At 40.8% G+C, this 26,785-nt stretch overlaps 1 protein-coding gene across 2 annotated transcripts in view; it reads right to left on the bottom strand.

The window, feature by feature from the left end:
• Positions 1 to 26,785, bottom strand: part of elf1 (E74-like ETS transcription factor 1) — an 84,655-nt gene that overhangs the window by 35,730 nt on the left and 22,140 nt on the right. The window contains exon 1 of one of the 2 annotated variants that reach the window (XM_084332305.1): positions 16,641 to 16,808. The exons of the other annotated variant lie outside the window; for it this stretch is intronic. The gene's annotated coding sequence lies outside the window, so the exon portion shown is untranslated. Of the gene's footprint in view, positions 1 to 16,640; positions 16,809 to 26,785 lie in introns of those variants that run through there. 2 annotated transcript variants of the gene reach the window in all.

The raw sequence follows: 26,785 nt of genomic DNA, 5'->3' as shown, positions 1-26,785 counted from the left end.
GACCCATGCCTCCCCAAGAGCTACTTATAGAGTCAGCTCTAAAAGAGAGCGAGGCCATTATAATATATATAAAACCATAGATGCGACAAGTCATAATCCATTGACATTCTAGGATGGGACCACATGGTGGCCATCTAACCTGGGTCCAGTTCTGAACTTGCTGTGATTGGAAACATCGGCGAAAGTGTATGTTGTCTTTATAATCCATGTATATTTCTTCCAGTACAACAATAATGTTTTTTTTATTCAAAGTAATGAGTGTAAAACAACTGTGCCTGTCTAGAATGAAATTAAATAAATAATAATAAAAAAAAAAAAAAAAAAAAAAAGTCTAACCCTAACTAACCTTTACTGTCATGCACTTGTCCTAATATACTAACCTACACTGTAACACCCAACACTTTGATGAACATTGTTACTCAGCTGATAGAGTTGTGCCCTTCCTGATGACTTGTTGTACAGAACTTGTAAGTCGCTTTGGATAAAAGTGTCAGCTAAATGAATGAATAAATGTAACATGTAAATGTAGAATAAACATATGAAATTATTAAAATATTCCGGTAGACAAAAAAACTATGCTTTCAATCATGAAGATAATCTCATTAAAACCTTTATAATTGTGCATTTATTTTTGCAAGTTTGCCTGAACACTATGTAAGAACAGTATTTGGTATTCTGAATGGCTAATATATTACATAATAATATAGGCCTATATTTTATGCAGAAATCCTAAATAAATTCAATATCATGGCCTATATTGACAGCCAAGTACAATCAGAAAACCCAAGAGAGAAACACACCTACTGTATATTAATAATGTATTACCTTATGAGTTCTAAAGTAGCTTAGTTAACATTAACACGTTTGCTGGTTATAATTTCTTTGTTTAGCTAACATATCAATGCTGTTGAGGGCTAGAAATTAGCAATAACATTTGACTCAGCTGGTCCGTTAATGTAATTTAGCTAATGGTAAAGGTACCTGGTTCACTAACTTTTTGTAGATTTAGTTGACCTTTATGTAAAAAAGAATACATCTGTCATCTACTCTATACTGACGTGTGTAAAGTGATGCCAGCCTCCCTGGCATCTTTGGTCCTTTTAGTACAGGAATTAGGCTGCACAGCCGACAACCATAGTTACTGCCCATAGGTGGCTATTGTATACAGGGAAGATGGTGGACCGTTAACTCATGATGTGGAGAGTAGCTCTGTAACATCCTTGTTGCTCAGAACTCAGAAGGCTTCCCAGAGATCAGTTTCTCTTTTAGTCAGGGACTCCTTTGATCATCTAACAGGCAAGTTTGTTTCTGAATTATCATTAGTTGTTCCATTATCATTATATACTGTAGCCTACTTGAACTTGCCCTTTATCACAGTGGCACCTACGAAGAACTAAGAAAGACACAAATAGAAGTGATATATTTGAGAAAAAGCTGAGAAAAACTAAACAGCAACCACAAACTGACCTGTGAATCTTGCACTCACAGGAAAAGCATCACAGAGCAGTGGGTTTCTGCTACTTCCTGTCTGTTAGACCACATTCAGAAGAAAATGTCTCTCTCAGTGTAAGAGTGGAAAGTTTTATCAACACCCCCTCTTTCTGTCACATCACAGTGGCTGCAATATGCCCTTATTCTCTCACAGTTAAATGAGATTGAGTTAGAGAACATATTGAGGCACAAGTAGATGACTCTTCACTAGTAAATCACTTAGAATTAGTTGCCGATCAACTGAAATTAGTGTCAACGTTAAAAGTCAAAACACTCGGACCATTGATCTTGCAGAGATGAAAGAATACAGCAAAGCAGCAGATCGACTGAGACAAATACATTTTGTAAACACCATTTTCAAGTAACTCTCTCTCAGACACGCATACACACACACAAATTATGACATTATGCAAACATAATATTACCCATTTTGTTGATGCCAGTGATGGTGAATTCAAAGGGAACATCTCAAAGCTACACCTGCCCTTTGCAGACACCCCTTCCCCACAGTGTCAACATGATGAACACAAACACAGACGACCACACTACGGCTGGACTGATGGCTCCCCACACAGCGCCACAACCAGTTAATCGGCTTAACAGTTAACACCAGTCCTAAAGGGAACATGAGTAGGTTCCTGTCAAGCGTAGTAGGTAGGGGTGTAACGATGCATCGATTAATCTAAACTAGGGATGTCCGATATTATCGGCCGATATCGGCATTAAAATGTGATATCGGAAAATATCTGTATCGGTTTTAAAAAATTAAATTAAATAAAAATTAAATTTTACATTTCCATAAACTTTATTTACCCAGGCAAGCAAGTAAGAACAAATTCTGATTTTATTTATTGTCAAAAGTATGCATAATGTTGTGTTAATTCCACAACAAGAGATATGTAATGTTAATTACCTGAAATTATTCCATTTTAAATTAAGAGTTGGACAATATCGGTATATCGGTATCGGTAAAAAAGCCAATATCGAGCATCCCTAATCTAAACGCATCGATTCTAATGTGACGATTCAACTGCATCGAATTTAATATGTTAGAATCGATTATAATCGGATTTATTTTTATTTTATTTAATTTTAAATTTTTTGTGTATTGTTTTTATTGACCTATAGTCCATTCATGTTGAGTGAATCAGTTCCGCCAGCCACATTTGTGTATTCAAAATTTTTTGGGGAATTAACTGATCTCGCATCATTACACCCCTAGTAGTAGGTCTTGAGTGTTTTTTCATAGATTATCTTCATCACTGCAGGGCTGTGTGTGCATTTAGAACACAAGCACGCAACGCAAACTTTTTAAGCGCTGCGAGAGAGAGAGAGAGAGAGAGAGAGAGAGAGAGAGAGAGAGAGAGAGAGAGAGAGAGAGAGAGAGAGAGAGAGAGGAGAGAGAGAGAGCGAGTACACAATCGAGTGAAGAAAAGCGTATCTGCTGTATTGATTGTTTAAAAACAAAATGCAGAATACAGACTCCAACAGAGAGACCATCACACACTGTCAAATATACTCCAGTTCATCATCAGTTTAACATCACCGAAACACCCTAAAAAAGTGTTTTACTGTATGAAACTTGACGGTATATTCAACTGTGGGTATATTACTTGGTTTCAAAGATACCGTTAGTCACTTAGAACGGTGACTGAAAATACACATCAATTCAAGTCTATAGAATCTTGCATTTGATCATCTTGCATCTATCATATTAAAATGTCTTGTAATGAAAACAATTGTTTTATCATACAGAATTGCCTAAATGAGGTTTGCGTGGACTATTAAGTACAAAAACCTGTTAACATTACTGTTGTACATATGTGACTTGCTGGTAAGTATGGAAAAAAACACAACTTGGGGGTAAAATGCCGACTGCTGGGAGGTGATTCAAACAAACCAGCTCAAAACTGACCCAGGAACAACGTGTAACCAATTTACAAACATAATAAGTGGGGTAAGGAGAGTGCTGTTACCATACAGCTACAGTATCAATATGGACTCCACATCTATAGACAGTATTATCATAAGAACATGTCTTAGAATACCAACGTAGACAGAACTACCCCCTGTAGTCTATTTGTTACTATGTGGCAACAGACCACAGATAGGAAGAACCGTCAAGAGTTTTGAAAACAGGACAGGAAATTGCAGAAAACCTCTAGAAAAGACATCTGTCCCCTCACATAGCACAGTTTGGATTATGAGCCAACATGGCTATGTTCCACTTTGGTACTTTTTACAGTTTGTCACTAGGCATTTAAGAACAAATGTATCAGTACTAAATACCTGTATGTACCTATGCCATAAATGTCATGTATGTTGTGTATGTCATAAATGTCGATATGAATTGAAAATGGGGGACCCTGATGTAAACAAGACAAACGTCTTTCTCTGGTCTGCATCCCCTTAACAATTGTGTGTATCGAGCCGTACTGTATTGTACCCATTCTGCAATCTGTTAAATAAAGTTTTCATTCATTCATTCATTCAGCCTTGAGCCTGGAATTGACTGGCTATATTGCATAATGGCTGGCCTGTGCAATCAAGGATAACTCTCCTCGTTTGAAAGTCACACTAGTCAACAGGATGAACGATTTGGATTAATGATTTGGAGTTTATGTCAGTCAGTACTGTAGTATCTTTTGCGAGTTGTGTGACATGAGCCTTGATGGGTTGTCCCTTACTCCTGGACAATGAATCTAGTTGTGTACTCTGTAATATTTCCAACTCCGCTCGTCTTCATTGGGTAACTCCAGTGGAGGTTGATCTTATATCCAAAACATAAAGCACCAGATAGTGATGCACGATATATCGGCCGCCGATATAATATCGGGTCCGATAAAGATAGGGCCCAATTTGCTTTTTTTCTTTTTTTTACATGTTTTGGCCTTAAATAGTTTCAAAATATCATTAATTTCTGAAAATAAGTTACAAAAGTATAAAAAAAAAGAAAAGAAAAAAAAGGCGTTTTGGAAAATAGCTCTTTATTTGATTATCATAAAAAAAAGTGTTTTCTATACAGAGATATCAACATCGGTAAATATCGGTATCGGCCAGAACAGCAATATTAATATTGGTATCGGCCACAATTTTCACATCGGTGCATCACTAGCACCAGGTCATGTTTTTGGAGGTGCTTGCAAACATTAAGATACCTCCTTGTTTGTCCTTCCTCCATGCAGCTTCTCTCAGGGCCTTCAAGCCGACACAATAGCTTCAAGTGGAGGACAAGTATGTACGTCTCAGATGCCCTGTCGATCCCTTTCTTTCAGACATATTTCAAATGCTTAGGCCTAGTTGTGTGAACACTCTCCTGTTGTTTGCCATGTGGGAACAATTTGGTGCATGACCAGACTGGAAAAGCAAAATGCTCCCCATTTTATCTCGCATGTAAACTTCACACAGAAGTCTTCATTACCTCGTAAACCAAAGCTAAACATGGGCGGTTTGCTCACAATTAACTAACTTTTCAGTAAAAATATTCCCCATAAAACTCTACTGCCACTAACATGAAAGCTTCTTCTAAGTGTAATAGTTTTATTAACTACACCACAATGTTACACATTATTCCCTCTCTCTCTCCCTCTCTCTCACTCTCTCCCTCTCTCTCACACACACACCTAATGTGTTTACTCACACCAACACTGACATGTCACAGCACAGGTTGACTGGCAATGGGGGAAAGATAATCACACACAAAAAAAATAATAACAAAATACCGGCGCAACACCCATGCTGCACACGCCCACTCAACAGACCTTGGATAGACACAAGGCCAACCGTGACATTCCTGCACCTCTACAACACTGTGCCAAAAGCTACTGTGTGAATTGCACCACTGATAACAACCTACCTATACAAAGTATAGTAGGTTCCTCTGAAAGCCAAAGGTTTCCATAGGAATAGATCCCATGGTGCAGGAGGTGATTTCAAAACAGAGAACACTGCCCGTCTGTGCCTTCCATCCAGAATGAAAGCACGCCGGGCATGAGTTCGGATTGGAGCTCTGGGCCTGTAATTCCTCAAGCATATTGAATTAGGAGCGCTGATCTGAGTGCAGATTGGCTCATGAGTCAGAGTGAGGTGTATCTCTGGACACATGATCCTAGATCAGTGCCCCGACTCTTAGGCATGTGATAAACGTGGGCCCTGAAATCCCTGGGTTGCACCAGTGAGTCTAGGCTGGGAGCAGGGACCAGGTTGTTTCAGAGCAGGGTGCATACCAAACAGGTCTGGACACAGGCAAGCTGATGTGTCCACACATAGACAGGCATGCTGCAATGTGCAACAAGGCAACACGCCCACAGACAGATTCTGAAGGAACGGCTTCGGATCTTCTCTCTCTGCCCTGTCCTAAGTGGTGGGGTCAAGCCTTCCTTAGATGACAATCAAACAAACGTGCTTCTGGATCAGACGCATTTGTGAAGGATCCACACAAATAAATTCCCTATTCCATTAGGCCCCAATATGTACAAACAGAGGAGTTTTCTTAGGTTGAGGCTGAAAACAACAGGTTATTTTTAGTTTTCTTGTCTTTTCCCGCCTTTTTTGTTGTTGTATTAGTACAGGTTAAAATGTGGGTAAACAGTGAATAACCACCAACAATCACTCTGAAGCCTGACAGATAGCACCTCTCGCACCTCTGGGATCAGGCTCTTCAAGATATATCATCTCTTTTCACACACTTTTGATACCAGGTTAGTGGGGAATTGGGCATCGCTGGTTTCAATCTAATCTTAACCCTTTCACTACCACACTACAGAAGGTAACCCTTTCACTACCACACTACAGAACCGTCTGTAGTGTGGTAGTGAAAGGGTTAACCTGCTGTAGTGTGGTTGTGAAAGGGTTAACCCTTTGTCACGTGGCAGTGAAAGGGTTAACATTCCGTATTGCCGTAGTGTGGCAGTGAAAGGGTTAAAGCCAGTAAAAGTGTGTCTCACTGCACTGGGTCTAAAGACGAAGAGTGACAAGTTATTGCATTTGGTGGCGTTATGCACACGTACCTCGGTCAGGGACGTGAGAAGTGTCAGCAGGCTATGTGACTGAATTAACCAGCCTCGAATACCATCCTCGAGAGTCATGAGAAATGTTTGGTATAAAATGCCTTTGGTGGATTTGTCAACTTGATCTTGTCACGTGATGTTTTCTTAGGTATATACTGGAAAGACTTATGGGGGGAAAAAGGATAAATGTAGCTTAAACTATACTATACCACTGATCAATGTCAAGGCAATGACAACAAGGTTTAATTCCACCAAACTTCAAAAAATCATAATAGACACTAATGTAAAAATGCCCTGCTGCAATTTGGTAACAGGCACTGAGTTGTATTAGTCGGAGAAGTCAAAAACACCAAAAAGGGCTTTGGAGAAGCCGAAAAACAGAATTTGCAGATTCAATCAAAATGTAAATTTTGCCTGTTTGAGGTACGGTATTGTTTGAGGCCATGCGGGAGGGAGGTAGACAGCCTGTACGGGTCAATATTTGAGAAAGCTTTATGAAATGGGTTGTGTGTTTATGATAGTCAAGTCATTGGTGCAGGACAATAAACTGCATGGCCATAGCAGAGGATAAACCTGTATAACAACAACATGTTTTTACTGGTTAAACATAATCTGGTACGTTTAAGGCTGCGGTTACACCTTTCGTTTAATTTTCGTATCATTGTCATACGTGTTTCGCCGCGACGTCCTGCGCCTCGTGTCACACTTTCGTTTTTGTTTTGTTTTTGTCACCTGAGCACACTGATGTAGTACACTGCCAAAGCAGTAGGTGGCAGTAGGTGGCGAACATGAAGGCAATTTCAACCAATCAGAACTTGAATGTGCCAATACACTTCCTGGAAGCTCCAGCAAAGAAAATGTCAACAAGGCAGACGCCTATGGGCGCCACCATCTTGCCTATTTACTCAATGCAGCAATTCTTTTTCAGCAAAGCCTAATAAAAGTGCAATAAACAAAACGGATACATTCACTGTGTGTTCTGCCTGTCATTTGTTGATGAAACAAAACTAACATCAACACAAGTGACCACCAAGAGCGGATAGTTTAGTCTAAAAAAAGATCGGTAGCATTGTTAGCTGCATGCTAACGTCAATGGAATTTGGCATTATAACAGTATAGCATTGTGGCTAGAAGCTAACGTTAGCTCACGCTACTTAGCCAGCACCAAACTGATGATATCGGGAGCTATCAGTGGTTAGATAACATTAGAGACAACGCTGTGTGTATTAAACAAAGGTGAATAGATGACTGGGCCATTTTGTTTAATGCTTGTTAAGTTGAAAGAGGAGCTTTGAGCTAACAGGGTTTGATGGCTAACACTAGCTCATGTTATCCAGTGGCAGTGCCAATCGGTAATGCTAGGAGAATGAATGGATGTAAACTTTATTTAACATATTGCATATGGGTACAATACGGCTCAATACAAACAATTGTTAAGGGAATGCAGACTGTTGTAGCTTGGACTGGGGTCCTTATAACAATAACTTGACAACACATAGTAGCTGCAGCTATTTGGTTTGGGACAGTGTCACCGGAAGGGCACGCAGATGGTATCTACTGCGCATGGGCGTTTTCGCAACAACGGCTCCGTGCAGACTACACGCTGTTGTCGGCGCGTATTTTAGCGTTTCTCCAAAACGCAAACACAATTTAGCGTTTCAGCCGTATCCACAAAAAAACGCCAAAAAACGCATTTCTGTGTAATGGGGACATGAAACGTATTCAAAAACGCCACAAATACACTAGTCTAACCATGGCCTAAGTGTATGTATTGAGAGAAAGTGATAGGCCTACATTAAAAACACTGACCACCATAGGTCATATACGATTCATAGTTTTAGCTAGCATGGTAATCTTTGCTGCTTTAAATTAAGGGACAACCATCTCTCTGGGGGGGGGGGGCTTCTGGTGAGAATCACAATGCAAAAACACATAAGTAAACAAGGAGTGGCTGTTGCTTAGTAACAAGCATAGGGAGAGGGCTTGTAAAGTACCCTCAGTGATATGAGAAAGAGAGAGCAGGTGGGCGTCTTTCATTGCAGCATAGGCTGTATGTTTGAGAAGACAAGCTGCAGGCCAATGCTGACAAGTAAACACAGCGCTAGTGTTGTTGAGAAGTCACTCCCGGTGTGTTTTTTAACTGACCTTTGGGTGATTGAAAATCCACTCCCTCAAATGTCAAGTTTTTTTTTTATTACCAATCACTGTCTTTTATAATTATCATTGTACAGTCCGTGCATTATTGCACATAATACTTTTACATAAACAACATATCATGTCGACACTTAAAAAAGCGGAGGCAAATTGCTGCAATGTGTTTTAACAAGCGATAGCATTTTCTTTTTGCTAGCATTCATCAGTGTTATGTGGCCCGAATCCACCCCCGCTCAGGTCTGATATGTTGCATAACCAGCAGCGTTATCACAGGGTGTGACCTGAAATTCCACATAACAGCTCTCTTTCCAACTCAGAACATGTCGCTCTCATTTTACAGCTATGGCAGCCTGGGGGGACGATGCGACTTAACTCTCACCTGCCCACTCCTGGGGGCTTCTGTGAGAGAGAAGAGGGACGAATTGGGGAGGGGGGAGGGGGTTTCATCTGGAAGGCAGATCCTGGTGGGCAGGGGAAGTGGATAATGTGACAAATTAGCACTTATAATTTGCTGATGTGTTTTGGTATAAAGAGGCTACGAGTTACTGAAAATCCTTACCTTCGAGCGAGGCACATTCCACATGCTTGCAATGTCATTTCAAGTCTGGTTGATGACATATGCTACATGTCATCTCCTATCCTTCCAGTTACTCCACACACACAAGTACTGCCTATTAAAGCAGAACATGCCTGCAAAAATCTTCTATACAACAGACCATCTAATATGTTGGAATTTGGTCTTTCTTAAGAACTGAAAAGGCCAGAGTCGAATAACTCCCTGCTCCTGGGATTGAAATTTAGATGTACAATATCTCCTTTTCAGGACCACAACACCCTGAGTTGAAATGTCTGGCAGGCTTTAGGGTTCAGGCTTACCACTCTGGTTCCTCACAACAATGGGCTACCAGTCCCAGCGTATTCTTTGTATTAAACCGTTTGCAACATTGGAAAAGTGTGTTTTGTTGCTCAATGAAAATAGAGAGACAGGTATGGGAACATAATGCAAGAGATATTTTCAGAGAGACTTCAGCCAAGTAACCCATCAAAAAGAGAGGACATGGATGTAGAAGCTTCCCACGTGGCCAATGGTCAAGAAAAATAAGCTATAGGAGACTAAAAGTATTTGACTATGTACCACTGTATAAAATAAATTCAATACAGGTTGATGAAGGCAGGCTACAGTACCTTCTAGCTCTGTGTGGCTGTTTCATTCAAGAACCTTGGCTTTCTGCATTGCCCACTGAAAAGCAGTAGGTGGGTTTCAAACCAGCGGTGTAGAATACAAACCCCCGAAGGCTATGTAATACATTTCAACCTCTTTTTCCCGCCATTGAGGCCTCAGATATTGGACACCTCAAGTCTGAGTTACGGCCCAAAGTGAAAATAATTATAAAGGTGATAATCTCCCCAGGGTAAGCGGTTAACTGACCAAACCATGCACCCTTGTGCTCAGGAATCTCCTGACGGAACAACAATGGTTTCTCAACCTTGGTCAAATAACATGATGTGCCAGCCTGTTTCACTAGCATGTTCTTATCAGCAGTGGTTATAACTAAAGCAAATGGAACTTATAGTTTCTACCAAAAGACTAATCAAGGCTTTTTCATTATGTCGGTGGTTCTCAACCTGGGCTTGGGGACCACCCAGGGGGCTGTGAGATGATTTGGGGGGGGGGGGGGTTCGGAAAGTTGTACAAATACATGATCATGTTTATAATATTTGGCACACTTTTTTCTAAAATAATGAATATTTGAAGTCTAAATCCCTCCTCCAATTATTCTTCAAGTGCAATAACCTGAAAAGGAAGAAAAATTTTTCTCAGATGGCAAATACGATCAATGTTTTCCTTTCCCAATTACAAGTAATGTTCTTTACAGTGTGTTTGTAGTGAGAGGTTAAGTGACCCTTTACAGGAGGATTTACTAACTAGCCCATTTTCCCCATGACGTGCAGGATTTCAACCTTGGGCTATATACATGGCAAATTGTGTTCACTCACTCACTCATACATGGAGGTTTTATAAGGGACGTTTTGTGAGACATTTGTAGGACGCATGACTGTGCAGTGTAGTTGTTCTGGCGACTCCTTTCTCTGCGTCTCCCTAAATCATCACCTTGAACAGCATCATCCACATTATCCTGCTTTCAATTTCTAAATATCAACAACACAAAAGCTGCACCCAGCTGCAAAAAAAAAACAATCCGGACATAAAGTCTCAAAGCCCCACTAGTGGCCACACTTCTTACTGGCGTTATCCAAAATTGTTGTTGCAGAGTCAAAGAAGCAGGGTGATGTTTGCTACATTAAGGCTGATCGCCTCATTTTGGAGCTTACTGTATGGACACGGAGCTATTGCAAAGCTAACTGGCTACACAGCTAGCATTAGCTGCCTCTCAACACATTGAAACAGCTTTTTCGTCGAGCTAAATGCTTGCAGGATGAATCAGCTTGAACAGAACACAAAGTGCCAACGGGATTAACGAATGATTTGAATAACAACAAATGCAATGTAGGGATGATATCCTGTAGGCTATGCATTCCAGTTTGTGTTAGCATTAGCTAGCAAGTGTAACCACCTACTTTCACAGTTGTGTCGAGGGGCAGAACGGTTCTGAGCTTGTCATGAGCCACATTGCTAACACTAAAGGAGCAGGTGTTTCAATTTCATTAAACCCCCACGACAAGAATGCACTGAAGCTGGTGACATTGAGGGACATGTGCTGCAATGCTATGCTAGTTGTGGCTAGCGATGTTTCCTTCTTTTAAAGAGCCTGTGTGACCTACAGACGAAGCTAGTTTAATAACCCATTCATTTCCCTGTGCCATGGGAGACATTTCTCGCCTATTTGGGCAGAAAAAAAACAGTTGCCAACAGATATGATTTATTAGTAAAGAGTCGAACAATGCTTTTTATTCTGTGTTTCTGGTGCTCGCAGATGAGGGCTATCACCCTAGAACTAGACTGATCTGTGTATGCGGACAAGCAGAGGGGCACTGAGCCGTCTGTCCGTGCACTGTTAACATCTTGAGTGAGTCTATGATTAGCGATAGCAGTAGTTGAGTCTTGACTAGCATGCAATTATAAATAAAAAGGTAGTAACAGCAATGTCTGTCTGAAGACAGATTAGAAGATTATCCCATATTAGTCTAAAAGTTCAATAATTGGAGCTACAGTATCTGCATGCACACTGCATAGTGGTTGCTTAGGCTAACATTACAGCCTACAAAAGGACAATAAGGTAAGTTATTGTCTGTGTTATGTGACAAGTTTACATACTGTAGACCGCCTAACATTACTGATTAGAGCTAGCCATCATAGCTAACATTAATGCTAGCCATCATAGCTAACATTAATGCTAGCCATCATAGCTAACGTTAATGCTAGCCATCATAGCACTGTGTTGTCAGTGTCTTATTTAGCCGCCGAGTTTAATTCAACAAATGATGTGTTCTGTATGTTGTTGATGTGTCATTTGTACCAGTGAGTCAATATCGCCAATGAATGTTGTCAGGCACACAAAGCTATTACGTTTGTCATCTTTAGAGCCACAAATTGTTATGTTAATTACAGTAGAAGATGTCCTGCTGTGGGCCAAGTGTATTCCTCTGGCACACGTTTCTGAGTCTGTCGGAATGAAAGATTGTCCAGTCATGTTTTAGCTGTGGTGACCGTGAGATGGTTCCATTTAATTCATTAGCAAGTAGTTTTTTTGTTATATTGTCTGAAACACCCAAGCACTGCACTACCCTAGTAGTTATGTGCCTGTGAGAAACTGACTGTGTACTGTGTGTATGGTGATAGGGAGGAGATTCACTACATGTAATTAAACTAGTAGTTTAACAACATTTTGCTGTAGCTTGGTAGTAGTTCAGCTAGAGCTGTTTGACTACTGAACCTTGCATGGACTCTGGTGCAGTGCGTTATAATTATTGATAGAGTATATGTCTCACCCGTCTGACTGACCACATCCTCACTTTTATCTTTTTTTCCTGTCATTTTCTTATTCATATTTTATCTTGTTCTTTACCTCTACTCTTATATTTTTATTCTCTATATTTTATGGTCATTTCTATTTCCCTGCCTGTACTTCCCCTCCCCCTACCCTGTGCTGCTATGACGGCTGAATTTCAACAAGGGGATTAGTAAAGGAACATCTTATCTTTTGAAGTGGAGTTAACTACTGGAACTACAGTTTTGCATGGAGGCAGGCTATAAGTAGAGCCATATGGAATCCGCGATCACGGAATCGCGGACGGAATCGCGGAATTGAGCAATAAAAATGGAATCAACTATAATTTTTATTTTTTTTTTAAATGTTGTGGGACTTGTACAGCACTTTGTTCAACTTTGTCAGTGCTGTAAAGTTTAAACCTTTTTAAATCTTAGACAAACTAAACACTTTGCTTTCATGAAATATTGTAAGCCGTCATTTGAGGGTTTATAAAAGCAGCACAATGAACACAAATCTGTCAGTGCCGAGTCCGACCTCATCTTAAATAACAAACAGCATTGCTTGTTGTAGTTAACAAAGAGAGGCAGAGTTGATTTTGCTAAAATATATAATTTTAATTTTTTTTTTAATAATCGAATTTTATTTTCATATTCGAATCCTATGCCCATTGAACGAAGCTTTCGAAGTATTTAAGACAGCCCTATTAAATGGACTGTTATATCTTATTAAATTGTGGACATTTATTGATTCCCACTTATTAGACACTATTTCTGATGGTAAAATGAGCGTACAAAGCAAAATACAGAATTCTGAAATATTAAAACGGAAAAAACGGAATTTGGAAAAAAAAAATTATGGAATTTGGAAAAAAATTAAACGGATTTCATATGGCTCTAGCTATAAGAAAAGAAAGGAAGTGCATTACTATCTTCACCACCACCTGTCCTCTCCTGAGTGAAATCCCTTTGACCGAACCCTCCCCTCCCCCTATTGTACAAGATATTCTGTTCTGACAACTAAGCTGACCATTGTCATGGAAATGTTGGTCTAAAGAGGTGCCAGTTCAGGATAAACAAGTTTTAAGTATACATATGCATAAAAATACAGTTTTGCTAGTTATTTTTCTGCAAGAACCTAGATCTTGTAAGTGAGAAAAAATCTATTGAAGGAAATTAAACGGCCTCAAACGGTAAATGGACTGCATTTTTATATAGCTTTTATCCAAAACGCTTTACAACTTATGCCTCACATTCACCCATTCTCTCAGACATTCACACATGGACAGCGGAGGCAACCATGCAAGGTGCCAACCTGCTCATCGGGAGCAGTTTAGAGGTTTACTATGCACTTGGTTTTCAATTTCAATTGGGTGGAATTATTTGCAATGTCACTTAATTTTGTGTTACTCTACATGTTATCCCTTTGTATTCAATTGCAGATTTGATTAATTTAGTTTTATAAAGTAGCTTGAACAACTTTTTCCAAGTAACTTTATTTATAGTAAGTAATTATTTCTCCTGAGGTTAGCTTTGTTGTAGTTCAACTTGTTCCAGTGTGAAGCATGTTGTAGCACAATGCTTTCAGAGTAGCTTCGCCAACACTGTGTGTGTGTCTGTGTCATAGAACTCTTTGGTGAGTTTGTGTGTGTCCTGCGCATGCAGTGTGATTCACAGTGTGAAGTGAAGCCACAAAGAGGCCAACGGAGACAGTGGAAAGGGCTGTTCAGGCTTGTGCCTCAAATTTTGTGAGGCCTGTCAGTGGTTCAGGTAGGGCCTTGGCGTCAGCGGGCATGGGAGCTGGGCTCAGGTTACATGTTCAGCCTGATCCAGACATCTGAACCAACTGGTAGAGGAGAGGCAAGGTAGGGGAGAGGCAAGGTAGAAGAGAGGCAAGCTGGTGTAGCCTGATGTAGTCCAGCTAAACTGAATGGGTCCGACACCAACGCAGAGGAAGATGACTGGATCCGTGATTCTGTGCATGCGGCGTATCAACAGCCTCATTAGACTAGGATCTCTGCAAAAACTATAAAAATCTATTTTACAAAAAATATGCGTTGCAATATTGTTTCTGAAAGCCAAAAAATAAAGCAGGCCTAAAGAATGAAAACAGTTATGAACTGTGCTGAGTAAGTACACCCCTCCTCCTTGTGTTCAACTCCGCCAACTCCTCCTTCTTGGCCTAATGATCTAATTACAGACTAAGACATGTTAATTTTCATAATGAACCAGACGCCAACCCAGACACTTCTGCCCTGCCTCTCTGCTGTAATCTCCATATTATGTCCTCAGTGGGGCAAACATAGCCTCAATAGGCTGTGTACCAATGTGTTCGCTTCATGGCGACCAGGGAGTTGACTTCATGTCCAAAGCTCAAACCTCTGAGGCACCCAAGGGCCTCATTTACAATCCAAATCAGGGTGGGCACACATTATGATTGGAAAGGCAGGTCGTATGCAAACTCATACCTGTTGGGCACAAGAGAACTGTTCAGCAGTGACAGACATGAGCTGAACAAGGTACACGTGGAGAAGGCATTGGGAAAGCAAGATCCCTTAGTCCATTTCTAGTCCAATAGATGGAAACCTATGATTCGCCTAAGGCATATACTTACACTTATTTATGTCATGCATTCCAATAATATCAAATATGAGTGGCGCTCTAGTTTAATTAATTAACATTGTCAAGTGGCTTATAACTACTTGATAAAAGTCCCCAAATGGTTGGCCTGGTTCGGGATTATCCCACATCGACGGTTCCCGGTTGTGCTTTATATACCATCCTACGTTTAAGGATGCAAGTGTCAATAAAAACAGATGTATGCGGATATAAAAACTGATACACTGGACGAAATATGGATGTTGCTGAAACATGTGAACCCGTATTTGTTCAGTGATTATGCAATGCACATGATGGTGTGAACCACAAGTTTCTGGTGAAACAGGAAGCCTGCTTTTATCTCTGCTGCACTGTGTGACATTTTGGAAACAGTAATGCAACAACATTGAGGGCAGTACATTAACTCTTTAATGGGAGAACGCTACAACGTTAGGGATGGTTAACTAAATGGGGCGTTGGGGGAAAACACCATTGTTTGGCCTCAATGGTGAATTGTACATCAAAACCTGCTTGGCTTCTGCATTACAAGATGAGCAACATTGGGACAATGATGCTCCAGTGAGCCGAAGTGGTTCTAATGCATTGAGCATTTGCTGTTGAAAGGAGTAATGATGAAGGCAGAACAGGTTCTGGGGCCTAGGTATCACAGCGTTTAACATTTGTAGGTACACTGGTATTAATAATGATGAACAAGCATGAAAGATAACTGACATAAGCGATAATTAGTACTAGTATTGCTCCACTAGAGAAAACACATGTGGGCTTGGTCAGGGGACTTGCAAAATATTGTTCCCACCCTTGCTACAACAGACCATATAAGGCAATGATTCATAAGAGAAAAGCCACAAACGCATCTATGATCCAAAAAACACATTTGCTCTGAATTAAAAAGGTCAACAATGCTATGAGTAGGAAACATACAGTTATATTAAAATCCATGCCACATGCAATGAGTGTCAACTGCGTGTTATGAAAAGTGGGTACCATAAAATCCAGACAATCTACTGTAGTCCTCTTAGTCAGAGCTCAATGTCTCAAAACCTTTGGAATTATTAAAGTAATAAATGTTTTTAATTACTTTTAATAAATGCTTAATTCATTTAAGAATGAGAAGTCTCACTGACCAAAAGGTTTAAGTATGTCATTAGGTAGGCTACGCATTTAAATGCCCTGGAGAACAGACTGTAAAAATATGTCATGTGTTCCCCAAGATATGTAACCAAAGGTAGAGTTATGGTGACATAGACTTTCATTGCCGCCAGGCTGTTGACTGTTGAAGCCACTTCTGCTTTTTATTTTGCATTAAAAACACAACGGTATCTTCATTTAAACTTCAAAAGCATGGTAAAACTCTCCGTAATATACGTTTTGTTTGTTCAAAGTAGGTCAAATTATGAAGAAATGATTTTGTCACTAACCTCAAAGGCACAGAACTCGGTTGTCAGGATCCATAATGACAGTGGAGTCAACGTCAGATCTCAATAATTAAGACGAAAAATAGACAGGAGGGTGAAAGGAAAAATAATCCAAGTTGTCTCTCCAGAGAGCAAAGGGGATAGAACCGTATAAAGGTGTGGAACACTGGCCTGCCCCACACCTCTCTTTCACAGCGATAAAACAAAACTGGAAAGGAGGGGGTGGGGTGGGGGGGGGGGGGGGGGGAACGCAATGGCTGCTGTTTGAAACAGAAAAAGGAGAAGTGTAGTGAGGCAACTTGTCCTCTCCCTATGAGTCACAAAGTACCGAAGCCATTGGTAGAGGCGCCCTTGGGCACAATGCCTGCACCTGGCCAATCAGGGACCAGGGTGGGCCCTGAATGCAAATCCCTTCAGGTGAGTTCTGCCGCTGCTGTGGATTGGCCGGGGAGACTGTGGCGGGGGAGGGGAGAAAGCAGAGAGGTCCAACCAGCGAGCCACACCTTGAACAGCGTGAAAGACGACAGACGAGTTTCTCCTGCAGAGGAGGGGTGCTGCTGGAGATACGTAGGTGTAACAGTTACAACAGGTATGCATTCACTTTAGACTTTGACCGTAGAATATGGAACAACCTGGTCATGGTGACTAAAAGCTGTATGGGGAAAGTATTGACGTTTCCTGTCTAGCAGATCAGACGGACGGCATGTCACGGAATGAGCCGCGAGTCTGTTTGGTATAGTGTTTAATGAGACGACAGAACTCACGGGGAGTGGTTCCTGAGATCGTTGAAACCCATAAAGAACAGCCTTTATGTTGGACGGTACAAAGAAGAGAGACTACATAGACATACAAAGCAGTCACACCCGAATGTGCTTTGGCATGTGAACCCAATTCAACCGCAGGTAGCCCAGCAACTAGATTGTATGCGATTAGGCGAACAAGTATGAAACAAATATGATCCCAATCCTCATGACTGGCATGTATCTGCTTCCATTTTCATTTAGGAGGCAAACCAATTAAATCCCACGGTGATTTAGAAGAGCGATCTACATTTAAATAATCAATTTCATCAGAGTTTTTCATTTACCATGGAAAAGAGGGAAAGGAGGTTCAACGTGACTGAAATATTCAACTGGGGGTGAAATACAACTACTGCAGGTGATAACGCGTAGTAGTAATTGATCACACAAATACTCCTGTTGTGAGTTACTGTGATCAGACGTCACCATATGCAGTCCTGTAGGTTTTACTCAAAGCCACCAGGTGTGCATACCTCTATATCAACACTGAAGTCATTACTACTCGTCAATGTGGATCGAACACAAGCACACACTCATGTGAACACCACACACACACACACACGCACGCACGCGGGGTCTAGGTAGTGAGAATGAAGTGAGAGCCAATTCCTCTCATTTGCTGCTGCTATACAGACCAAATCAACCAACCCACACCCGCTGGGCCCCTCGCAACACACACACCCTCATGACAGCCACGTCACTTCCTGTACTCTGTACCATGACAGCCATTGCCATTTCCTGTACCAGGGGCTTTGTGGAGTGTATGTGTCATGAGTGTAGAGATAGCTGACACTTGATAAGCGGCACAGTTATCAGAAATACCACTAACAAACAGGAAGAGGTGGTCTGTGGTGGATGAGGTTGGTGTGTGTGTGTGTGTGTGTGTGTGTGTGTGTGTGTGTGTGTGTGTGTGTGTGTGTGTGTGTGTGTGTGTGTGTGTGTGTGTGTGTGTGTGTGTGTACTTGCATACATGCATGCGTGCGCATCAACATGTCAGAACATTTATGTGTTTTTGATTTTGCAGCGAGAAAAACGGAAGGATTAAAATAATATGGGTTGAAAAATGGAATTCAACATTGGCGGTTTGGGGGGAACACATACATATTTGATACACATTTGTAATTGGAGAGGGGGGACTATATGCTTGCATGAGCATAAACATATATGAGTCACTTGCATAAATGTTCTTTCATCTATAGCTGAAAGGTACCTTTTCTCCTCTATGATGTCTGAAATATTTTATTCAAGGTTTATAGTTAAACCATGAAGTTAAGTGGATAGTTTGGATTATTTTCTTAACTCTCTGCTCTATGAATTACTCATCACTAGTGCTCTGGAGGCAGGATCCATAGTCCCTGGATTCAGAATGCAACGTTGAGTTAAGCTTTTGATAGGTAGATAAAAAATAGAATTGTTCCGAGCAGAGGGGAGTGAGGCTGTTTTAACAAACACCATCATACGCTGAAGACAAATTTACAATAGTTAATAATTGGATATGAACATTCATATCATTATTTAAACGTGTACCACCACCACCACACACACATCACACATACACATTAGGAAAAGATTTTCTTCAGAGCTGTTATTTTTCAGATAGGAATACTTAAACCAAGTAGCTAAACTATAGGACTATCAGGGAGAAACAATCAACTCATATAATAATTGCAATTCTGTGCTGGTGCTAATGTAAACCTAGTTAGATGTCTTGTGTTGATAAAACAGAGGGAAGATAGACAGAAAAAAAAGAGAGGGAGACAGAGAGCGATACATAGGGGGACAGAGATACAAAGAGGGACACAGAGAAAGCGAGAGGTATTATGCAGTGAATTGGTGGATAAATAAAATTAAATGGTGATTCCCACCTCTATACACTATTAAAGTTACAAGGATAATTTATCAATAATATATCGTATCATATATCATTGTCATTAGCTGTGATACCATGCCTGATTCTCACGATAAGACAGAGTTTCTCAGAAACCCAGTTGCTTGCTGTTTGTTCCCGCCCCCCAGCATCTTCCCACATGAGACTTGTTTTGAAGAAGCTACGTGAGAGTAAACAGCCGCTTCTAGCTGTGAATGTTATTTTTGTTGATGAATGTTTTGTTTGGAAAGAAAACACGGCACCTTTTTTTTAACAGTTATTTAGTATGTTAATTGAGTGCCTACACAATTAAACTGAAATTACCTGAAATGTTTTGGAACTGTGTGCGTCTGGAGAGAAAGGAGAGAAAAGCTATTCAAAACAAAAACAATCCTGCGTTTTTCCTCAGCTGCGAGTTAAGAAACACCACCGGTTCTCCATAACCGGACATGTCTCTCCTACATTAATGGTGTTCTACGTCCCTGGCCATAGAGAAAACAAGCCCGGAATGAGGAACGGTACTGCCTGGTTTGTCCGGTTGAGCAGTCATGCCATATCTGATTGCTAAACTGACATAACCACTGTGTCCACCAAGATACCTGAAACCATTGACCTTTTCCTTGATCTGGAGCAGTGCAAATAGTTGTAATACATTTAGGAACGAACAGTGTATGTCTGGAGAAATGAGATCGACACACCATTCAGCATTATTTCCTCAAAGGGAAACCGAAAGTCCTTGATGTTCTCCCTTCTACCCCTCTGTTTCGAGTCAGCATCTGAGAACACTCCGATGCCTAACTTCATGTGAATGAGAGAAAGAAGTGTCCAGAGGCAACAATGATGGCGGAGGATTTGGCAATCTTTCGGATTTAAACCCTGCAGCAGAAAAAGCTTGACTGAAAAGGAGCTCAAAGGACCATGGGGGGGCCGGCGGTGCACAGGCGTCACCCACACTTTCACAATCCCCCCCCCACGGAATTGTTAATGAGACCAGCAACAGCATGTTTGTGTGATGCTCGACGGCTGCAGCTACATTTATCCATCAATGAAACGATTGACCGAAGATTTACAGAAGGTATTACTGTCCGTTGGTTTCTTTTTTAATTATAACCTAATGTCAACTCTCTGTCCAACAAATGGATACTCCTTGTTAAAAATTTATTTAAAAAAAGACGTCAATGGACAGACACAGCGGATCAATGCAGCCACATAAGATCAAAAGATCAAAGTAAAAAAAAAATTACCCAGAATGCTGTGCTAGAGGGTAGCTGCACACTCCCTGTGCTCCCGACACCAAGTTTATTATACCAACTTAATACTTGCCTAAAAAATGTACTAATGACACTGTTGCACTGAAACCGCCCTGCCTGCTTAGACATTTAGTTTAATGTCGGATTGAATATAAATGTCATCATGTGTGTGTGTGTGTGTGTGTGTGTGTGTGTGTGTGTGTGTGTGTGTGTGTGTGTGTGTGTACATGCATATCTACTTCCTATTATTTAATCTAAAGCCTATTCGATTACTGTGGACATATACTTGTAGGCTACATGTGGCCATCGTGTTATTGGCTCTCCAAGAATGTGAGTTTTTGACAATTAGTGTGGTGCTGCTGGTAGGCTTGCATATGCATGCACATGGCTACATGAATGTGTGAGTGCACATGCATTCGTGGACAGGCGTGCGCGCGTGTGTGCGTGTGTGTGAATGCGCAGTATGTAAGCATGCATTATTATTTCACTCGGAGGGCTAGTGAAACGAGCCAGAGTGCTGTCACACCTTAACACATTGGACGCCAGACCCGAGATAAGTCGGGTTAACTCGCCATCGCTTGGGCGCAAAACCAGAGAAAAGTCAGGTTTTCTATCATTATTTCTTTTTTCAATATTCCCATTCATAATCCATCGAGGGAGCCTGTGTTATCATTGGGGATGAGTCTGAGATCGCAAACGTCCACCTTGCAGCCAGTATTGCACATCCTTTGAAACCCTCTGGCTTGGCCTGTGTGTCGGTCTAAAAAGTCCAGTCCGGGTTTTCCTAGTCGGGCAGGAGTAGCGTTTATAACACATAGATTGAAGATAATCAAGCACTCCCGGTTCATGTTCTTTGGTGGATTATGTTGGCAACACGATCGACATCAATACTTGGAATGGCGATCAGATAATTGGTATATTCTTTTTGGAGCTCATCCTAGTCAAGGTAAGGGCTATATGGTATCAATCTTGCGTTGATCGAAGAATCCCTTCCCCGCGATCAGAGCGTATGTGTGTAATGTACTGTGTAACGTATTCCGTTGGTGACGATCGAAGCATAGAACCCCCACATAATACCGATAATATAGCGTTGATTTCAGATTGATTGTTGATCCAGGCGAGGAACGCCACGGTTTCTAGTGAAATGCACTAAACGCTGCATAGCGGCGTTTCCTGGGATTAGACAGAATTACTCTAAAACTATACTCATATTCACCACGGTATAAAACGGGAATGTATGGATGAAATATTTTTTTCTTTTTCACAAATTGAACGATAGATAATCGATGTCAAATGGGCAATAGTTTTATATCCATAGCTATGATATTTAATATAGTTTTAGCCCTGCAAACACCGCCATGTTTCACTTTTCTTTAAAGCGCTGGCATTCTTACCACACGGCCCACAGCTATCTCTGGCGCTGAAAGTGTTAAGAGTCTTTCCTGCAGGAGACCCACTTGCGTCTAAATGAGTCTAACAGAATGAGCAAAGCCTGGATTGGACAAATTTTCCATTCAGCCTTTAACAGCAAATCCAGGGGCGCCTCAATTTTGGTCAACAAGTTAATTCAGTTCTCCCCGGCACAGACTATCTCCGACCCAGAAGGCCGATATGTTATAGTGAGTGGGAACCTATATCAGACTCCAGTAGTTCTGGTGAGTGTCTACGCCCCTAACTGGGACAATCCAAATTTCATGACATCCCTCTTCTCTAAAATTCCTAATTTGGACAATCATAATCTTATTTTGGGGGGAGATCTGAATCTTGTGATTGACCCTAAGGCAGACCGCTCTCACCCTAAAACATTAATACCCTCGGCCATGTCAAAGACACCATTATGAGTCAGCTGGGTTGTATAGACCCATGGCGCTTTCTTCATCCATCTGCAAAGGAATTCCCTTTTTTTTCTAAGGTCCACCAATGCTACTCTCGTATCGATTACTTCTTTGTAGACAAAGCTCTTCTCTCTTCTGTTAAGTCCACCGAATACTCTGCCATTATTATATCGGACCACGCACCTCACATCTTAGACTTGAGACTTTTACCCAATACAAGAAGACAATGGAGGTTCAATACAGGATTGCTAGCCGATGACAAGTTCTGTGATTTTATCACGGAAAAGATCAATATTTACCTGGAGTTTAACAGGAATGACTCAACGTCACCCTCTTTGCTGTGGGAAGCTTTAAAAGCCTCAACGAGAGGAGAGATTATGTCATATAGTGCCAGGAAGAGTAAGCAGCGACAGCAAGAGCTAATTGATGCAATCCTCAGTATAGATAGAGTATGCCAGATCCCCCAGACCAGAGCTATATACCAGCAGAGTGAAAGTGAAAACAGAATTTGATTTACTTTCCACAAGAAAGCAGAATATCTTCTCAGACAGACTAAAGGCACATATTATGAGTATGGCAATAAAGCTAGCCGACTACTGGCTCTCCAACTTAAGCGTCAGTCAACCTCACATGGTATTTCTCAAGTCTCTCTAACCAACAACCCCTCTGAGATAAATTCAGTCTTCACTTCTTTCTATTCAAATTTCTATAAATCCGAACCACCTGCCAATAACACTAGAATGGAAATTTTTTTGTCTAGATTTCCCCATATTTGTTCTCAGTTTTAGGGAAATTTGGTTTCGGGTCGAAATTCATCTCTTGGATACAACTTCTATACTCCGCCCCTACGGCCTGTGTAATCCCCAACTCTCAGAGGTCTGATTATTTCCCCTTAACGAGAGGAACACGACAAGGCTGCCCACTCTCTCCTCTTTGCCTTAGCAATTGAACCATTATCAATCGCCCTCAAGTAGGGCTGGGCGATATATCGAGTATACTCGATGTATCGCGGCTTGTTCTACATGAGATGTAGTAAATTACTATATCGTGAACATCGAGTACATGTTGTCACGTTGCGGCTGAGATGAGACTTGCTTTAGCGCAGAGCTTTCCTCTCATTTCATTATAGACGCAGACCAGCGCGGACCTTAAATGACATGCAATTGTAATTACATTACACAGACCAGCACGGACCTTTAATGACATGTAATTTAATTGACGTGAGCAATGGGCTAACGTTAGCTGCTAACTAAGTTATACCACATAACTAGGCTAAGCTAACTAGCGTTAGCTGCTAACCCTGGAAACGCTCAAAGCGGACTCCACGACACTAGTTCCATTCGTGAGGAAAGGGGGTGGGGTAATATTGATGAGGCTTGACAACAAAAGTTCAAACATAACTTCATATTTATTGGTTATTTGTTTCTTTATATCGGGCATCCAGTTCGCATCACCGTGTGTTCAACTTCCTGTGTTGACATTCGAGTGTGACATCATCACCTATGGCAGCTTAGACGCTCAAAACGCAAACCTACAAAACCCGGGGGGGGGGGGGGGGGGGGGGGGCTGGCTCTCTCGCTCTCTCTACATTCAATGATTTAAAGTAGCCAAACGTTACAGTATAAATACTAACTGGATAGTTGATGATATAAACATTTAATTTCATTATCTGAAATATTCTAAAATCATTAAGTCTGCTATAAGTAGGGCTGTCTTAAATACTTCGAAGCTTCGTTCGATGGGCATGGGATTCGAATATGGAAAAAAAATTGATTATAATTTAAATTTTTTTTTTGCAAAATCAACTCTGCCTCTCTTTGTTAATTACAACAAGCAATGCTGTTTGTTATTTAAGATGAGGTCGGACTCGGCACTGACAGATTTGTATTCATTGTGCTGCTTTTATAAAGCCTCAAATGACGGCTTACAATATTTCATGAAAGCAAAGTGTTTTGTTTAAAAAGGTTTAAACTTTACAGCACTGACAAAGTTGAACAAAGTGCTGTACAAGTCCCACAACATAAAACTAATACATTCATTAATTAAAAAGAAAATGTAAATGTATTTATAAAAAACAAAAAAAATTATATCTCGAAGCTTCGAATTAAAATCGAATCTCGGCCCGAAGCTTCGAATTCAAAAAAAGGAAGGTCAGGTCAGCCCTAGTGGATATTAAATCTGATTTGAAACGGTGGGACTGTCTCCCTATCTCTTTGGCAGGCAAAATTAACTGTTAAAATGAATATTCTACCAAGATTTGTTTCTTTTCAATCCCTCCCGGTGTTCTTACCTAAATAATTTTTTCAAATGTTAGACAAAACTATTTCTACTTTTATCTGGGCGGGCAAGAGTCCAAGGGCACACAGAGCTCTTCTCCAGAAAAGCAAAAGTGAAGGTGGTCTTGCAGTGCCCAACCTTCTACACTACTACTGGGCAGCAAACCTTCAGAGAATAAATTTTTTTTACAATTTCCCTAATCTCAACTGGTGTATAATGGAGAGCCACTCTGCATGTCCGTCATCTTTGATGGCGCTCGTCTGTGCCCCCCTGACCTCTCGTTGTCCTGATCACATAAAAAACCCGGTTGCACTTTCCACACTGAAAATCTGGAACCAGTTTAGGAATCACTTTAGGCTTAAGACAGCTTCCCCGCACAGCCCGATCTGCAACAATCACCTATTTAAACCTTCCAGCTCAGATACAGCTTTTAACCTATGGAGAGAGAGAGGTTTGACCCGTTTTTTAGACTTATATCTAGAGCAGGGGTTCCCAAACTTTTCAGGCCAGGGCCCAGAAAATAAGGCGTCAGAGAGCCGCGGCCCAATGCACATCGTTGGGCTTTTTTTTTTGTTTTTTTTTTGCCAGGTGACCGATTTTTTAAGCCAAATATCACTTCAATCCTATTAAGTTAGTTCAAGTTAGTTATTCATTTATATGTGCTATTTATGAGAGGGCTAACTTGTTGCAAAATAATAATGATAATAATAATAGCCTCATTAAAATACTATTGTTGCTTCGGTTGTTTTCAGCGTTTTATGTGCATAATCTGTTATTTAGTTTGAAATGTTCGTTGAAATAAGTAGATTTTTAGTTTTTGTTTATTTATTAAGTTAATATAAAACCATATAGGTAGTCACATTTTAGAATACAATAGAATAGAATTTTAGAATACAACTAGAAACACTGTCCTGGCCTGCTTCTAAGTTCAGTGGCCTGACAAAAAAAAAAGAAAAAAAAAATTTAAATCATCTCGCGGCCCACCCGTGGCTGCTCGCGGCCCACCTTTGGGTCGCGACCCCGACTTTGGGAACCACTGATCTAGAGGGCTCACTTGCCTCTTTCGAAGATCTCCAAGCTAAGTTTAACTTACCCCATTCTCATCTATTCCGTTATCTTAAGGCCTGCGACTACGCTCGTACCCACCTCACACCTTTTCCTCAGTCCCCAACAGGCAGGAAGGTATTGATGTCAATATCTTCCTTGTAGCAAGACTAACTCACTCCAGTGATATATAAATGGCAATGCACGACAAGTCAACACAACCAAAACTCAAACAAGCATGCATGTAAGCAGGCACTATTCCTACATTACTGCCCTTATCTTCAACTTGTGGATAAAAAAAATTCTGTGTCAACATTAATCAACTACCAGACAGTGGGTCTGAGCGCATAGAGAGCTGCATAAGATCATTACATTCCAATCGGTGTTAGTGATGTAGTTACTGATTTGTATTTCTATGTGTATGTGTATGCCTGTGTGTAGCCTATATTAGGGAGAGAGAGAAAAAGAGACTGAGCTGAGACACAGAAATTGTGTTTATGTGAGAAAGGGAGATACAGTGAGAGAGAAAAGACTGAGAGACAGAGGGCAAGAGAGAGCCCAAGACAGAGTGAGGGGAGAGAGCAGAGGAGGAATGGAGTCTCATATCTGACCACATGGCCAATGCCAAGGAAATACTGATACTAGGAAATTGTGTTGCCTCGAAATTGTGCTCGCAATGAATAAGCTACTTTGCCTCTAGCTTGTTGTATGAAATGGATTCTATGATGTTGGTATAATTGAGCGATATTTATTTTCAATTGTGCTACCAAATGAATTAGTCAGAGGGCCATGGTTTGTGTTAAATAGTTCTGTTCTATCCATTCCATTAATGAAAAGACTTTTGAAAGATCTTTCACCCATACAGATTATCTGCATTAGTGATGTGATGTATCGTCTTTCGTAGTCTACTGTGATTAAATTATGATGTTGTGGTACTTGACTAAATTAATGGTAACAAGTAAATATTGTTTGAAAATGAGTTTTGGTTTTAGTATCGCACTTGACATTACTATGCAATTATGTGCAAAGAACCTCAACAGAAACATCCCTGAAGATCGTTGTGTTATACCTTCTA

Source organism: Notolepis coatsorum, assembly GCF_963971535.1.
Source record: "Notolepis coatsorum genome assembly, chromosome: 16".
Lineage (NCBI taxonomy): Eukaryota > Metazoa > Chordata > Actinopteri > Aulopiformes > Paralepididae > Notolepis > Notolepis coatsorum.
Note: the sequence above shows the minus strand (reverse complement) of the source record. Positions and strands in the feature narration are given on the sequence as shown.